The following is a 17,687-nucleotide window of genomic DNA, read 5'->3' as shown; positions in this document are numbered from 1 at the left end:
CTGAACCCTGTGGGAGCCTTAGTCTGGCTCTGTGAGTCTCAGTGATTGACACTGAACCCTGTGGGAGCCTCAGTCTGACTCAGTGAGTCTCAGTGATTGACACAGAACCCTGTGGGAGCCTCAGTCTGGCTCAGTGATTAACACTGAACCCTGTGGGAGCCTCAGTCTGGCTCAGTGAGTCTCAGTGATTAACACTGAACCCTGTGGGAGCCTCAGTCTGGCTCTGTGATTAACACTGAACCCTGTGGGAGCCTCAGTCTGGCTCAGTGAGTCTCAGTGATTAACACTGAACCCTGTGGGAGCCTCAGTCTGGCTCTGTGATTAACACTGTACCCTGTGGGAGCCTCAGTCTGGCTCTGTGATTAACACTGAACCCTGTGGGAGCCTCAGTCTGGCTCTGTGAGTCTCAGTGATCAACACTGAACCCTGTGGGAGCCTCAGTCTGGCTCTGTGATTAACACTGAACCCTGTGGGAGCCTCAGTCTGGCTCAGTGAGTCTCAGTGATTAACACTGAACCCTGTGGGAGCCTCAGTCTGGCTCTGTGATTAACACTGAACCCTGTGGGAGCCTCAGTCTGGCTCTGTGAGTCTCAGTGATCAACACTGAACCCTGTGGGAGCCTCAGTCTGGCTCAGTGATTAACACTGAACCCTGTGGGAGCCTCAGTCTGGCTCTGTGATGAGCACTGAACCCTATGGGAGTCTCAGTCTGGCTCAGTGATGAACACTGAGCCCTGTGGGAGCCTCAGTCTGGCTCAGTGATTAACACTGAACCCTGAGGGAGCCTCAGTCTGGCTCTGTGAGTCTCAGTGATTAACACTGAACCCTGTGGGAGCCTCAGTCTGGCTCTGTGAGTCTCAGTGATTAACACTGAACCCTGTGGGAGCCTTAGTCTGGCTCTGTGAGTCTCAGTGATTAACACTGAACCATGTGGGAGCCTCAGTCTGGCTCTGTGAGTCTCAGTGATTAACACTGAACCCTGTGGGAGCCTCAGTCTGGCTCTGTGAGTCTCAGTGATTGACACAGAACCCTGTGGGAGCCTCAGTCTGGCTCAGTGATTAACACTGAACCCTGTGGGAGCCTCAGTCTGGCTCAGTGAGTCTCAGTGATTAACACTGAACCCTGTGGGAGCCTCAGTCTGGCTCTGTGATTAACACTGAACCCTGTGGGAGCCTCAGTCTGGCTCAGTGAGTCTCAGTGATTAACACTGAACCCTGTGGGAGCCTCAGTCTGGCTCTGTGATTAACACTGTACCCTGTGGGAGCCTCAGTCTGGCTCTGTGATTAACACTGAACCCTGTGGGAGCCTCAGTCTGGCTCTGTGAGTCTCAGTGATCAACACTGAACCCTGTGGGAGCCTCAGTCTGGCTCTGTGATTAACACTGAACCCTGTGGGAGCCTCAGTCTGGCTCAGTGAGTCTCAGTGATTAACACTGAACCCTGTGGGAGCCTCAGTCTGGCTCTGTGATTAACACTGAACCCTGTGGGAGCCTCAGTCTGGCTCTGTGAGTCTCAGTGATCAACACTGAACCCTGTGGGAGCCTCAGTCTGGCTCAGTGATTAACACTGAACCCTGTGGGAGCCTCAGTCTGGCTCTGTGATGAGCACTGAACCCTATGGGAGTCTCAGTCTGGCTCAGTGATGAACACTGAGCCCTGTGGGAGCCTCAGTCTGGCTCAGTGATTAACACTGAACCCTGAGGGAGCCTCAGTCTGGCTCTGTGAGTCTCAGTGATTAACACTGAACCCTGTGGGAGCCTCAGTCTGGCTCTGTGAGTCTCAGTGATTAACACTGAACCCTGTGGGAGCCTTAGTCTGGCTCTGTGAGTCTCAGTGATTAACACTGAACCCTGTGGGAGCCTCAGTCTGGCTCTGTGAGTCTCAGTGATTAACACTGAACCCTGTGGGAGCCTCAGTCTGGCTCTGTGAGTCTCATTGATTAACACACGAACCCTGTGGGAGCCTCAGTCTGGCTCTGTGAGTCTCAGTGATTAACACTGAACTCTGTGGGAGCCTCAGTCTGGCTCTGTGAGCCTCAGTGATTAACGCTGTGGGAGCCTCAGTCTGGCTCAGTGATTAACACTGAACCCTGTGGGAGCCTTAGTCTGGCTCTGTGAGTCTCAGTGATTAACACTGAACCCTGTGGGAGCGTCAGTCTGGCTCTGTGAGTCTCAGTGATTGACACTGAACCCTGTGGGAGTCTTAGTCTGGCTCAGTGAGCCTCAGTGATCAACACTGAACCCTGTGGGAGCCTCAGTCTGGCTCTGTGAGTCTCACAGCGATAAACACTGAACCCTGTGGGAGCCTCAGTCTGGCTCTGTGAGTCTCAGTGATTAACACTGAACCCTGTGGGAGCCTCAGTCTGGCTGAGTGAGTCTCAGTGATTAACACTGAACCCTGTGGGAGCCTTAGTCTGGCTCAGTGAGCCTCAGTGATCAACACTGAACCCTGTGGGAGCCTCAGTCTGGCTCAGTGAGTCTCAGTGATTGACACTGAACCCTGTGGGAGCCTCAGTCTAGCTCTGTGAGTCTCAGTGATTGACACTGAACCCTGTGGGAGCCTTAGTCTGGCTCTGTGAGTCTCAGTGATTGACACTGAACCCTGTGGGAGCCTCAGTCTGGCTCAGTGATTAACACTGAACCCTGTGGGAGCCTCAGTCTGGCTCAGTGAGTCTCAGTGATTAACACTGAACCCTGTGGGAGCCTCAGTCTGGCTCTGTGATTAACACTGAACTCTGTGGGAGCCTCAGTCTGGCTCAGTGAGTCTCAGTGATTAACACTGAACCCTGTGGGAGCCTCAGTCTGGCTCTGTGATTAACACTGTACCCTGTGGGAGCCTCAGTCTGGCTCTGTGATTAACACTGAACCCTGTGGGAGCCTCAGTCTGGCTCTGTGAGTCTCAGTGATCAACACTGAACCCTGTGGGAGCCTCAGTCTGGCTCTGTGATTAACACTGAACCCTGTGGGAGCCTCAGTCTGGCTCAGTGAGTCTCAGTGATTAACACTGAACCCTGTGGGAGCCTCAGTCTGGCTCTGTGATTAACACTGAACCCTGTGGGAGCCTCAGTCTGGCTCTGTGATGAGCACTGAACCCTATGGGAGTCTCAGTCTGGCTCAGTGATGAACACTGAGCCCTGTGGGAGCCTCAGTCTGGCTCAGTGATTAACACTGAACACTGAGGGAGCCTCAGTCTGGCTCTGTGAGTCTCAGTGATTAACACTGAACCCTGTGGGAGCCTCAGTCTGGCTCTGTGAGTCTCAGTGATTAACACTGAACCCTGTGGGAGCCTTAGTCTGGCTCTGTGAGTCTCAGTGATTAACACTGAACCCTGTGGGAGCCTCAGTCTGGCTCTGTGAGTCTCAGTGATTAACACTGAACCCTGTGGGAGCCTCAGTCTGGCTCTGTGAGTCTCATTGATTAACACACGAACCCTGTGGGAGCCTCAGTCTGGCTCTGTGAGTCTCAGTGATTAACACTGAACTCTGTGGGAGCCTCAGTCTGGCTCTGTGAGCCTCAGTGATTAACGCTGTGGGAGCCTCAGTCTGGCTCAGTGATTAACACTGAACCCTGTGGGAGCCTCAGTCTGGCTCTGTGATTAACACTGAACCCTGTGGGAGCCTCAGTCTGGCTCTGTGATTAACACTGAACCCTGTGGGAGCCTCAGTCTGGCTCTGTGATTAACACTGAACCCTGTGGGAGCCTCAGTGTGGCTCAGTGAGTCTCAGTGATCAACACTGAACCCTGTGGGAGCCTCAGTCTGGCTCAGTGATTAACACTGAACCCTGTGGGAGCCTCAGTCTGGCTCTGTGATGAGCACTGAACCCTGTGGGAGTCTCAGTCTGGCTCAGTGATGAACACTGAACCCTGTGGGAGCCTCAGTCTGGCTCAGTGATTAACACTGAACCCTGAGGGAGCCTCAGTCTGGCTCTGTGAGTCTCAGTGATTAACACTGAACCCTGTGGGAGCCTCAGTCTGGCTCTGTGAGTCTCAGTGATTAACACTGAACCCTGTGGGAGCCTTAGTCTGGCTCTGTGAGTCTCAGTGATTAACACTGAACCCTGTGGGAGCCTCAGTCTGGCTCTGTGAGTCTCAGTGATTAACACTGAACCCTGTGGGAGCCTCAGTCTGGCTCTGTGAGTCTCATTGATTAACACACGAACCCTGTGGGAGCCTCAGTCTGGCTCTGTGAGTCTCAGTGATTAACACTGAACTCTGTGGGAGCCTCAGTCTGGCTCTGTGAGCCTCAGTGATTAACGCTGTGGGAGCCTCAGTCTGGCTCAGTGATTAACACTGAACCCTGTGGGAGCCTCAGTCTGGCTCTGTGATTAACACTGAACCCTGTGGGAGCCTCAGTCTGGCTCTGTGATTAACACTGAACCCTGTGGGAGCCTCAGTCTGGCTCATTGAGCCTCAGTGATTAACACTGGACCCTGTGGGAGCCTCAGTCTGGCTCAGTGATTAACACTGAACTCTGTGGGAGCCTCAGTCTGGCTCAGTGATTAACACTGAACTCTGTGGGAGCCTCAGTCTGGCTCAGTGATTAACACTGAACCCTGTGGGAGCCTCAGTGTGGCTCTGTGATTAACACTGAACCCTGTAGGAGCCTCAGTGTGGCTCTGTGATTAACACTGAACCCTGTGGGAGCCTCAGTGTGGCTCTGTGATTAACACTGAACCCTGTGGGAGCCTCAGTCTGGCTCTGTGATTAACACTGAACCCCGTGGGAGCCTCAGTCTGGCTCTGTGATTAACACTGAACCCTGTGGGAGCCTCAGTCTGGCTCATTGAGCCTCAGTGATTAACACTGGACCCTGTGGGAGCCTCAGTCTGGCTCAGTGATTAACACTGAACTCTGTGGGAGCCTCAGTCTGGCTCAGTGATTAACACTGAACTCTGTGGGAGCCTCAGTCTGGCTCAGTGATTAACACTGAACCCTGTGGGAGCCTCAGTCTGGCTCAGTGATTAACACTGAACCCTGTGGGAGCCTCAGTCTGGCTCAGTGATTAACACTGAACTCTGTGGGAGCCTCAGTCTGGCTCAGTGATTAACACTGAACTCTGTGGGAGCCTCAGTCTGGCTCAGTGATTAACACTGAACTCTGTGGGAGCCTCAGTCTGGCTCAGTGATTAACACTGAACTCTGTGGGAGCCTCAGTCTGGCTCTGTGATTAACACTGAACCCTGTGGGAGCCTCAGTCTGGCTCAGTGATTAACACTGAACTCTGTGGGAGCCTCAGTCTGGCTCAGTGATTAACACTGAACTCTGTGGGAGCCTCAGTCTGGCTCAGTGATTAACACTGAACCCTGTGGGAGCCTCAGTGTGGCTCTGTGATTAACACTGAACCCTGTGGGAGCCTCAGTCTGGCTCTGTGATTGGCACTGAACCCTGTGGGAGCCTCAGTGTGGCTCTGTGATCAACACTGAACCCTATGGGAGGGAGCCTCAGTCTGGCTCTGTGATCAACACTGAACCCTATGGGAGGGAGCCTCAGTCTGGCTCTGTGATTAACACTGAACCCTGTGGGAGCCTCAGTCTGGCTCTGTGAGCCTCACAGCGATGAAAACTGAACCCCACAGACCTCAATGGGAGTTCCCATCTGAGTTTAAATGCCCCGGCGGTCACGTGACGTCTGTATCCGTGCGCGGGTGATGCGGCTAAATAAATAATTAATCAGCGCCAAACAACGGCCCCCCCCCCCGCGCTCCGCCATTGTTGGGACTACTTTTTTTTGTGGAGATTTTTTTGCGGTTTTTTTTCAATTTTTTAAACAAAAAAAACTTCCGTCGTTCGCGGGGCCAACGCGCGGACGTTCCACTGACGTTGGCGATGTTTAAAATAACGTAAAAATGTAAAAAAAAAAGAAATCACGCGAGATTTTAAAGTGTTGGAGGAAATAATCCCATTGACCGCCGCACTGCTTTTCGTTTCGCGCGGAGGGATTCCGATTTGCAGTTTTTAAGAACCATCCGCCTCTACCTCTTACCCCATTCAAGCCCGTGCATTTCAATGGGGGGGGGAGGGGTGGTTACTCTGCGGGTGGTGATGCGGCTCAGGGTGGTGATGCGGTTCTACCCCCCCCCCCACCGCTCCCCTCCCCCACCACCACTACCACCTCACAAACCGTTATCGTTCGCACGATCCCATTGGTTGCTTCAGTCACGTGCCCCATCGTTGGACCAATCGGGAGTCGCCGTTGTCTTCCCCCCCCACCCGCACATTATTTTCGCGCCTTATTTTGAATCTCATTTACATATCCAGCCCCCCCCCCCCGCCGCTAGTCGCCCCTCCCCCCTCCATTGACTTACATGGTTCCAGAAGGGGCATCCCCCCCCCCACTCACCCCTCCCCCCGTCCCCTTCCCCCGCTCCCCCCTCCCCTCATTCTCTCTATCCACCAATCACAGGCGGCGGTGGCGAATTTCCGGAAGAACCCCCCCCTTCGCCCCTCCCCCCTCCATTGACTAACACGGAGCCAGGAGGGGTATCCCCCCCTCCCCCTATTCCCCCCCCCCACCATCTACCGACCAATCAAACGCGGCGGTTGCGATCTTCCGGAAGATCCCCCCCCTCCCCAACCGCGCCCCTCCCCCTCCCGTTGACTTACACGTAGCCCACCCCACCCCCCCCCTTTACTTCCGCACTACCGACCAATCAAACGCGGCGGTTGCGATCTTCCGGAAGACGTTGCCCGCGTTTTAGCGCTCGCGCCGCGGGTTTGTGGGCGGGGCTTAGGGGGGGGTGGGGGCTGTGGGGGATAGTGTGTGGGGGGGGGGAGGGGCTGGGCTATATAAGCTCGGGCGCGTTGCCCCCGCTCCCCTCAGAAGGAGTTGGGGGGTGATGGTGACGGTGGTGACGGTGGTGAAGGTGGTGAGGGTGGTGAGGTTGGTGAGGCGCTTCTGGTGGTGAGGGTGGTGAGGGTGGTGAGGAGCTGGTGGTGGTGGTGGTGAGGGTGGTGAGGGTGATTGATCGTCATGACTCCGTTGTTTACGACGTGAGGGGAAACCCGCGAAAAGCCAATTAATTAGCGTGCTCACTGAGGGAGGGGGGGTTGGTGAGAGAGTTTTTTTTAAAATTATTTTTAAAGTGTGCAGATTTTATTAATTTAATCTTTTTAAACACGAGAAAGGGGGGCTGCTGTGTTGTTTTTTTTTGGGGGGAGGGGGGCTTATTCTACATAATCGATGCGCGTTCGATTAGTTTGTTTGATGGTGGGAGGATACATTTGTTAAACCCCTACACACACCACACGCACCACCACCACCAGTTCCCCTATTGTCTTTAAGAGGCTGTAGGATTGAACCCATATAGATAGTGGGGTTGGGGGAGTGGTGTAAGGGGGAGGGTTATAGGGTCGCATTAAAAAAAAAAATTTAACCTTACATTTTTTAGAAATCGTTCATTCAACATTTTTTTTGCAACCTTAAATTTTTTATAATTCGTTTATTAATCATTTTTTTCACCTTATTATTTTAATAATTCGCTCATTCAACCTTTTTTTGTAACCTTAATTTTTTTTTTTTACAATTCGCTCATTCAAAATTTCGTTTTGCAACCTTAAATTATTTTTTGTTAATATAAATTCCCTCATTCGACCAAAAAAACATTTTTCGCCTTAGTCGTGCGCATTCCCTCCCCCTTCCCCTATGAAATTGTCGCCGAATCTTTTCGCGATTCCACCTTTTCTAATTTTTAATGGACTTTGAAGCAAACGCCTCCACCAAAAATGCCTTCGCCACGTTCAAGAAAGAACCTGCAACCTCCTCAGCCTCCTCCGCCGCCACCGCCTATCGTAAGTTTACATTTTTGGTTATTATTTAAAATAAGAAACTAAAACAAATATTATCCATATCCGATGTTTATTCACGTGAAAGTTTTAATAACAAAAAAATTTGGGATGTTTTTTGCACTCGCTACTAACAGCACTTGCCCCTGCAGCCCTGCTAGAGGCTACCTGGGGTAGCTTTGTCTGTGTGTGGTGTGTGTAGTACATAGACACCGCTGCTACTAACAGCACTTGCCCCTACAGCCCTGCCAGAGGCTACCTGGGGCAGCTTTGTCTGTGTGTGGTGTGTGTAGTACATAGACACTGCTGCTACTAACAGCACTTGCCCCTACAGCCCTGCCAGAGGCTACCTGGGGTAGCTTTGTCTGTGTGCGGTGTGTGTAGTACATAGACACTGCTGCTACTAACAGCACTTGCCCCTACAGCCCTGCTAGAGGCTACCTGGGGGAGCTTTGTCTGTGTGTGGTGTGTGTAGTACATAGACACTGCTGCTACTAACAGCACTTGCCCCTACAGCCCTGCTGGAGGCTACCTGGGGGAGCTTTGTCTGTGTGCGGTGTGTGTAGTACATAGACACTGCTGCTACTAACAGCACTTGCCCCTACAGCCCTGCTAGAGGCTACCTGGGGGAGCTTTGTCCGTGGTGTGTGTTGTCCATGGGGGAGCGGTGGCGCAGTGGTTAGCGCTCCGGTCCAAGTTCGATTCCCGGCCATCAGCACCGGCAGTGATGGCGATTACCAGAACCGGTCCCGGGTCTTCCTCCCCTAGGTCGACTGGGCCTCAAATGAGTTCACATCACGTAGGTTAGACTAATGAATGGATCTAGACCTTTCGATCGCAACGCAAGCGGTGATTGTGTCGTCCTGAAGACGGTTCCGATCGAAACGTCGTGATCCATTAATTTTGTTCTACTCACTTTGACTTCACCGGATAGGATCAAACAGTGGATTCCTTGCAGTCACGAAAGCTTAAAATTCCAGATGGAAGGGAAGTAATAAAATAATAAAAATAAAACACAAAATAATTCTCACGACGTTTCGGCCACAACGCAAGCAGCCGTCCTCAGGTGAAGAATGAAACACCACCAAGCTTGGAGCGTAAGAAAGAACCAGAAGATGAATCCCTGCAGTCACGAAAGCTTTAAATCGAAATTTCAGATGGAGTTCACCTGAAATTTCGATTGAAAGCTTCTTTCGTGACTGCTGCAGGGATTCATCTTCTTGGTTCTTTCGGTAAAGTCATCACGTAGAAGGGAAATAATAAAATAATACAAATTAAACGTAATAAAATACAATTTTATTACGTTATTATGTAGAAGGGAAATAATAAAATAATAAAAATGAAACATAATAAAATAATATAATATTATTCAATTTCGATTTAAAGCTTTCGTGACTGCAGGGATTCATCTTCTTGGTTCTTTCGGTAAAGTCATCACGTAGAAGGGAAATAATAAAATAATAAAAATTAAACATAATAAAATACAATTCTCACGACGTTTCGGCCACAACGCAAGCAGCCGTCCTCAGGTGAAGAACAGGTCTGTCGGAAAGACAGCGTCTGAATGAGCACCACCAAGCTTGGCAGCGTATATTTCAGCTGGGTTGGAGGGGGAAGGGCGCCTTGACAAAGGAATTTGCATATCAACAGATACAGGAGGTCGTGGGTTCGATCCTGGACCCTGTGAGATGTTGACTACCTCGCCTGGTCTACAGGAGGTCGTGGGTTCGATCCTGGACCCTGTAAGATGTTTACTACCTCACCTGGTGTACGGGAGGTCGTGGGTTCGATCCTGGACCCTGTAAGATGTTGACTACCTCTCCTGGTCTACAGGAGGTCGTGGGTTAGATCCTGGACCCTGTAAGATGTTGACTACCTCGCCTGGTGTACAGGAGGTCGTGGGTTAGATCCTGGACCCTGTAAGATGTTGACTACCTCGCCTGGTGTACAGGAGGTCGTGGGTTCGATCCTGGACACTGTAAGATGTTGACTACCTCGCCTGGTCTACAGGAGGTCGTGGGTTCGATCCTGGACCCTGTGAGATGTTGACTACCTCGCCTGGTCTACAGGAGGTCGTGGGTTCAATACTGACCCTGACGTTATGGTGGCTAAGGAGATGTTAACTACCTCGCCTGGTCTACAGGAGGTCGTGGGTTCGATCCTGGACCCTGACATGTCGGCAATGGAGATGTTGACTACCTCGCCTGTTGTACAGGAGGTCGTGGGTTCGATCCTGACCCTGACATGGTGGCTAAGGATATGTTGACTACCTTGCGTGGTGTATAGGAGGTTGTGGGTTCAATCCTGACCCTGACGTCTTTGGCGATGGAGATGTTGACTACCTCGCCTGGTGTACAGGAGGTCGTGGGTTCGATCCTGACATTATGGTGGCTAGGGAGATGTTGACTACCTCGCCTGTTGTACAGGAGGTCGTGGGTTCGTTCCTGACCCTGACGTTACTGTGGCCTTGGGAGACGTTAACTACCTCGCCTGGTGTACAGGAGGTCGTGGGTTCAATCCTGACCCTACAGTGGCCTTGGGAGATGTTGACTACCTCGCCTGGTGTACAGGAGGTCGTGGGTTTAATACTGACGTCATATTAACTAGGGAGATGTTGACTACCTCGCCTGGTGTACAGGAGGTCGTGGGATCGATCCTGACCCTGACGTCACGGTGGTTAGGGAGATGTATGGGTCTCTGTGGGTCTGTATGGGTCTCTGTGGGTCTGTTCCGTATGGGTCTATAGAAACACGTTTTCGAGTATTTGGCTGATAATGATATCGGCCACTGAGAGGCGATCATTTGTAACCGCCAGAGTGGCTTGAAGGGAAAAAAAGTCCATACAGGGACTCCTCTATTTACGTACGAGCTGAGTTCCAGAGGTCTGGTTTCGTACGTTACTCCTGTCGATTCTTAACGTGTTGTACGGCATGTTCACTAAACACTGGGACGGGCTTCAAAAGTTGTAGAATCTCCTGCAGATTTAGATGCCACTGGTTCTTCACGTTCTGTAGATGTAGATGCAACTGGTTCTTCACGTTCTGCAGATGTAGATGCCACTGGTTCTTCACGTTCTATAGATGTAGATGCCACTGGTTCTTCACGTTCTATAGATGTAGATGCCACTGGTTCTTCACGTTCTGCAGATGTATATGCCACTGGTTCTTCACGTTCTGCAGATGTATATGCCACTGGTTCTTCACGTTCTACAGATGTAGATGCCACTGGTTCTTCACGTTCTATAGATGTAGATGCCACTGGTTCTTCACGTTCTGCAGATGTAGATGCCACTGGTTCTTCACGTTGTGTAGATGCCACTGGTTCTTCACGGTCTGTAGATGCCACTGGTTCTGTAGATGCCACTGGTTCTTCACGTTCTGCAGATGTAGATGCCATTGATTTTTCATGTTCTCTAGATGAAGATGCCACTGGTTCTTCACGTTCTGCAGATGTAGATGCCACTGGTTCTTCACGTTCTGCAGATGTAGATGCCACTGGTTCTTCACGGTCTGCAGATGCCACTGGTTCTTCACGTTCTGCAGATGTAGATGCTACTAGTTCTTCACGTTCTGCAGATGTAGATGCCACTGGTTCTTCATGGTCTGTAGATGTAGATGCCACTGGTTCTTCACGTTCTGCAGATGTAGATGCCACTGGTTCTGTAGATGTAGATGCCACTGGTTATGTAGATGCACTGGTTCTTCACGTTCTGTAGATGGAGATGTCACTGGTTCTTCACGTTCTGCAGATGTACATGCCACTAGTTCTGTAGCTGTAGATGCCACTGGGTTTTCACTTTCTGTAGATGTAGATGCCACTGGTTCTGTAGATGCCACTGGTTCTTCTCGTCATGTCAATGCCACTGGTTCTCCATATGTAGATGTCACTGGTTCTTCACGTTCTGCAGATGGAGATGCCATTGGTTCTTCACGATCTGTAGATGCCACTGGTTCTATAGATGTAGATGCCACTGGTTTTGTAGATGCCACTGGTTCTTAACGTTCTGCAGATGTAGATGCCACTGGTTCTGTAGATGCCACTGGTTCTTCACGTTCTGCCGATGTATATGCCACTGGTTCTTCACGGTTTGTAGATGCCACTGGTTCTGTAGATGTAGATGCCAAAGGTTCTTCACGTTATGTAGATGCCTCTGGTTCTTCACGTTCTGCAGATGTACATGTCACTGGTTCTGTAGATGCCACTGGTTCTTCACGTTCTGCAGATGTAGATGCCACTGGTTCTGTAGATGTAGATGCCACTGGTTCTTCACGTTCTGCAGATGTAGATGCCACTGGTTCTTCACGTTATGTAGATGTAGATGCCACTGGTTCTGTAGATGTAGATGCCACTGGTTCTTCACGTTATGTAGATGTAGATGCCACTGGTTCTTCACGTTATGTAGATGCCACTGGTTCTGTAGATGCCACTGGTTCTTCACGTTTTGTAGATGTAGATGCCACTGGTTCTGTAGATGCCACTGGTTCTTCACGTTTTGTAGATGTAGATGCCACTGGTTCTGTAGATGCCACTGGTTCTGTAGATGTCACTGGTTCTCCAGATGTAGATGCCACTGGTTCTACACGTTATGTAGCTGCCACTGGTTCTGTAGATGTAGATGTCACTGGTTCTTCACGTTCTGTAGATGCCACTGGTTCTGTAGATGCCACTGGTTCTGTAGATGCCACTGGTTCTGTAGATGTAGATGCCACTGGTTCTTCACGTTCTGCAGATGCCACTGGTTCTGTAGATGTAGATGCCACTGGTTCTTCACGTTCTGTAGATGTAGATGCCACTGGTTCTGTAGATGTAGATGTCACTGGTTCTTCACGTTCTGCAGATGCCACTGGTTCTGTAGATGTAGATGCCACTGGTTCTTCTCGTTCTGTAGATGTAGATGCCACTGGTTCTTCACGTTATGTAGATGTAGATGCCACTGGTTCTGTAGATGTAGAAGCCACTGGTTCTTCACGTTCTGTAGATGTAGATGCCACTGGTTCTGTAGATGTAGATGCCACTGGTTCTTCACGATATGTAGATGTAGATGCCACTGGTTCTGTAGATGTAGATGTCACTGGTTCTTCACGTTCTGCAGATATAGATGTCACTGGTTTTTCATGTCATGTAGATGCCACTGGTTCTTCACGTTCTGTAGATGTAGATGCCACTGGTTCTTCACGTTCTGTAGATGTAGATGCCACTGGTTATTCACGTTCTGTAGGTGTAGATGCCACTGGTTCTTCACGTTCTGTAGATGCCACTGGTTCTGTAGATGTAGATGTCACTGGTTCTTCACGTTATGTAGATGCCACTGGTTCTGTAGATGTAGATGCCACTGGTTCTTCACGTTTTGTAGATGTAGATGCCACTGGTTCTGTAGATGTAGATGCCACTGGTTCTTCACGTTATGCAGATGTAGATGCCACTGGTTCTTCACGTTTTGTAGATGTAGATGCCACTGGTTCTGTAGATGTAGATGCCACTGGTTCTGTAGATGTAGATGCCGCTGGTTCTTCACGTTTTGTAGATGTAGATGCCACTGGTTCTGTAGATGTAGATGCCACTGGTTCTTCACGTTCTGCAGATGTAGATGCCACTGGTTCTTCACGTTCTGTAGATGTAAATGCCACTAGTTATTCACGTTCTGTAGAAGCCACTGGTTCTTCACGTTCTGTAGATGCCACTGGTTCTGTAGATGTCACTGGTTCTCCAGATGTAGAAGCCACTGGTTCTTCACGTTCTGTAGATGCCACTGGTTCTTCACGTTCTGTAGATGCCACTGGTTCTTCACGTTCTGTAGATGCCACTGGTTCTTCACGTTCTGTAGATGCCACTGGTTCTCCAGATGTAGAAGCCACTGGCTCTTCACGTTCTGTAGAAGCCACTGGCTCTTCACGTTCTTTAGAAGCCACTGGCTCTTCACGTTCTGTAGAAGCCACTGGCTCTTCACGTTCTGTAGATGCCACTGGTTCTTCACGTTCTGTAGATGCCACTGGTTCTTCACGTTCTGTAGATGCCACTGGTTCTGTAGATGTAGATGCCACTGGTTCTTCACGTTCTGTAGATGCCACTGGTTCTGTAGATGTAGATGCCACTGGTTCTTCACGTTCTGTAGATGCCACTGGTTTTTCACGTTCTGTAGATGTCACTGGTTCTTCACGTTCTGTGGATGCCACTGGTTCTTCACGTTCTGTAGATGCCACTGGTTCTGTAGATGTAGATGTCACTGGTTCTTCACGTTCTGTAGATGCCACTGGTTCTGTAGATGCCACTGGTTCTGTAGATGTAGATGCCACTGGTTCTTCACGTTCTGCAGATGCCACTGGTTCTGTAGATGTAGATGCCACTGGTTCTTCACGTTCTGTAGATGTAGATGCCACTGGTTCTGTAGATGTAGATGTCACTGGTTCTTCACGTTCTGCAGATGCCACTGGTTCTGTAGATGTAGATGCCACTGGTTCTTCTCGTTCTGTAGATGTAGATGCCACTGGTTCTTCACGTTATGTAGATGTAGATGCCACTGGTTCTGTAGATGTAGAAGCCACTGGTTCTTCACGTTCTGTAGATGTAGATGCCACTGGTTCTGTAGATGTAGATGCCACTGGTTCTTCACGATATGTAGATGTAGATGCCACTGGTTCTGTAGATGTAGATGCCACTGGTTCTTCACGTTCTGCAGATGCCACTGGTTCTGTAGATGTAGATGTCACTGGTTCTTCACGTTCTGCAGATATAGATGTCACTGGTTTTTCATGTCATGTAGATGCCACTGGTTCTTCACGTTCTGTAGATGTAGATGCCACTGGTTCTTCACGTTCTGTAGATGTAGATGCCACTGGTTATTCACGTTCTGTAGGTGTAGATGCCACTGGTTCTTCACGTTCTGTAGATGCCACTGGTTCTGTAGATGTAGATGTCACTGGTTCTTCACGTTATGTAGATGCCACTGGTTCTGTAGATGTAGATGCCACTGGTTCTTCACGTTTTGTAGATGTAGATGCCACTGGTTCTGTAGATGTAGATGCCACTGGTTCTTCACGTTATGCAGATGTAGATGCCACTGGTTCTTCACGTTTTGTAGATGTAGATGCCACTGGTTCTGTAGATGTAGATGCCACTGGTTCTGTAGATGTAGATGCCACTGGTTCTTCACGTTTTGTAGATGTAGATGCCACTGGTTCTGTAGATGTAGATGCCACTGGTTCTTCACGTTCTGCAGATGTAGATGCCACTGGTTCTTCACGTTCTGTAGATGTAAATGCCACTAGTTATTCACGTTCTGTAGAAGCCACTGGTTCTTCACGTTCTGTAGATGCCACTGGTTCTGTAGATGTCACTGGTTCTCCAGATGTAGAAGCCACTGGTTCTTCACGTTCTGTAGATGCCACTGGTTCTTCACGTTCTGTAGATGCCACTGGTTCTCTAGATGTCACTGGTTCTCCAGATGTAGAAGCCACTGGCTCTTCACGTTCTGTAGAAGCCACTGGCTCTTCACGTTCTGTAGAAGCCACTGGCTCTTCACGTTCTGTAGAAGCCACTGGCTCTTCACGTTCTGTAGATGCCACTGGTTCTTCACGTTCTGTAGATGCCACTGGTTCTTCACGTTCTGTAGATGCCACTGGTTCTGTAGATGTAGATGCCACTGGTTCTTCACGTTCTGTAGATGCCACTGGTTCTGTAGATGTAGATGCCACTGGTTCTTCACGTTCTGTAGATGCCACTGGTTTTTCACGTTCTGTAGATGCCACTGGTTCTTCACGTTCTGTGGATGCCACTGGTTCTTCACGTTCTGTAGATGCCACTGGTTCTGTAGATGTAGATGTCACTGGTTCTTCACGTTCTGTAGATGCCACTGGTTCTGTAGATGCCACTGGTTCTGTAGATGTAGATGCCACTGGTTCTTCACGTTCTGCAGATGCCACTGGTTCTGTAGATGTAGATGCCACTGGTTCTTCACGTTCTGTAGATGTAGATGCCACTGGTTCTGTAGATGTAGATGTCACTGGTTCTTCACGTTCTGCAGATGCCACTGGTTCTGTAGATGTAGATGCCACTGGTTCTTCTCGTTCTGTAGATGTAGATGCCACTGGTTCTTCACGTTATGTAGATGTAGATGCCACTGGTTCTGTAGATGTAGAAGCCACTGGTTCTTCACGTTCTGTAGATGTAGATGCCACTGGTTCTTCACGATATGTAGATGTAGATGCCACTGGTTCTGTAGATGTAGATGCCACTGGTTCTTCACGTTCTGCAGATGCCACTGGTTCTGTAGATGTAGATGTCACTGGTTCTTCACGTTCTGCAGATATAGATGTCACTGGTTTTTCATGTCATGTAGATGCCACTGGTTCTTCACGTTCTGTAGATGTAGATGCCACTGGTTCTTCACGTTCTGTAGATGTAGATGCCACTGGTTATTCACGTTCTGTAGGTGTCGATGCCACTGGTTCTTCACGTTCTGTAGATGCCACTGGTTCTGTAGATGTAGATGTCACTGGTTCTTCACGTTATGTAGATGCCACTGGTTCTGTAGATGTAGATGCCACTGGTTCTTCACGTTTTGTAGATGTAGATGCCACTGGTTCTGTAGATGTAGATGCCACTGGTTCTTCACGTTATGCAGATGTAGATGCCACTGGTTCTGTAGATGTAGATGCCACTGGTTCTTCACGTTTTGTAGATGTAGATGCCACTGGTTCTGTAGATGTAGATGCCACTGGTTCTGTAGATGTAGATGCCACTGGTTCTTCACGTTTTGTAGATGTAGATGCCACTGGTTCTGTAGATGTAGATGCCACTGGTTCTTCACGTTCTGCAGATGTAGATGCCACTGGTTCTTCACGTTCTGTAGATGTAAATGCCACTAGTTATTCACGTTCTGTAGAAGCCACTGGTTCTTCACGTTCTGTAGATGCCACTGGTTCTGTAGATGTCACTGGTTCTCCAGATGTAGAAGCCACTGGTTCTTCACGTTCTGTAGATGCCACTGGTTCTTCACGTTCTGTAGATGCCACTGGTTCTTCACGTTCTGTAGATGCCACTGGTTCTGTAGATGTCACTGGTTCTCCAGATGTAGAAGCCACTGGCTCTTCACGTTCTGTAGATGCCACTGGCTCTTCACGTTCTGTAGATGCCACTGGTTCTTCACGTTCTGTAGATGCCACTGGTTCTTCACGTTCTGTAGATGCCACTGGTTCTGTAGATGTAGATGCCACTGGTTCTTCACGTTCTGTAGATGCCACTGGTTCTGTAGATGTAGATGCCACTGGTTCTTCACGTTCTGTAGATGCCACTGGTTTTTCACGTTCTGTAGATGCCACTGGTTCTTAACGTTCTGTAGATGCCACTGGTTCTTCACGTTCTGTAGATGCCACTGGTTCTGTAGATGTAGATGCCACTGGTTCTTCACGTTCTGTAGATGCCACTGGTTCTGTAGATGTAGATGCCACTGGTTCTTCACGTTATGTAGATGCCACTGGTTCTGTAGATGTAGATGCCACTGGTTCTTCACGTTCTGTAGATGTCACTGGTTCTGTAGATGTAGATGCCACTGGTTTTTCACGTTCTGTAGATGTAACTGGTTCTCCAGATGTAGATGCCACTGGTTCTCCAGACGTAGATGACACTGGTTCTTCACGTTTTGTAGATGTAGATGCCACTGGTTCTGTAGATGTAGATGCCACTGGTTCTTCACGTTCTGTAGATGCCACTGGTTCTGTAGATGTCAATGCCACTGGTTCTTCACGTTCTGTAGATGTCACTGGTTCTCCAGATGTAGATGCCACTGGTTCTCCAGATGTAGATGCCACCACCGCCATCTGCTGAACGGGACGGCTGATCTTGGGACTCTGGGACCGTCCAGGCAACGGGACCGATACGGGGGGGGGACCAGCTTTGTGGAAAGTTCGCCAGTCG

The 17,687-nt window shown here is 49.6% G+C and overlaps 2 long non-coding RNA genes across 2 annotated transcripts in view; one reads left to right on the top strand and one right to left on the bottom strand.

The window, feature by feature from the left end:
- Positions 1 to 17,687, top strand: part of LOC133339051 (uncharacterized) — a 107,001-nt gene that overhangs the window by 32,633 nt on the left and 56,681 nt on the right. The gene's annotated exons all lie outside the window — the stretch shown is intronic.
- LOC133339050 (uncharacterized) overlaps positions 7,904 to 17,687 on the bottom strand; it is a 38,033-nt gene continuing 28,249 nt past the window's right edge. Inside the window, exon 3 of the long non-coding RNA XR_009754675.1 lies at positions 7,904 to 8,398. This is a non-coding gene — a long non-coding RNA (uncharacterized LOC133339050). The remainder of the gene's footprint in view (positions 8,399 to 17,687) is intronic.

The sequence above is a fragment of the Lethenteron reissneri genome, unplaced genomic scaffold, assembly GCF_015708825.2.
Source record: "Lethenteron reissneri isolate LAM-NWPU_2019-01 unplaced genomic scaffold, ASM1570882v1 scaffold_1640, whole genome shotgun sequence".
NCBI lineage: Eukaryota > Metazoa > Chordata > Hyperoartia > Petromyzontiformes > Petromyzontidae > Lethenteron > Lethenteron reissneri.
This window is presented reverse-complemented; position numbering and strand designations above follow the sequence as displayed.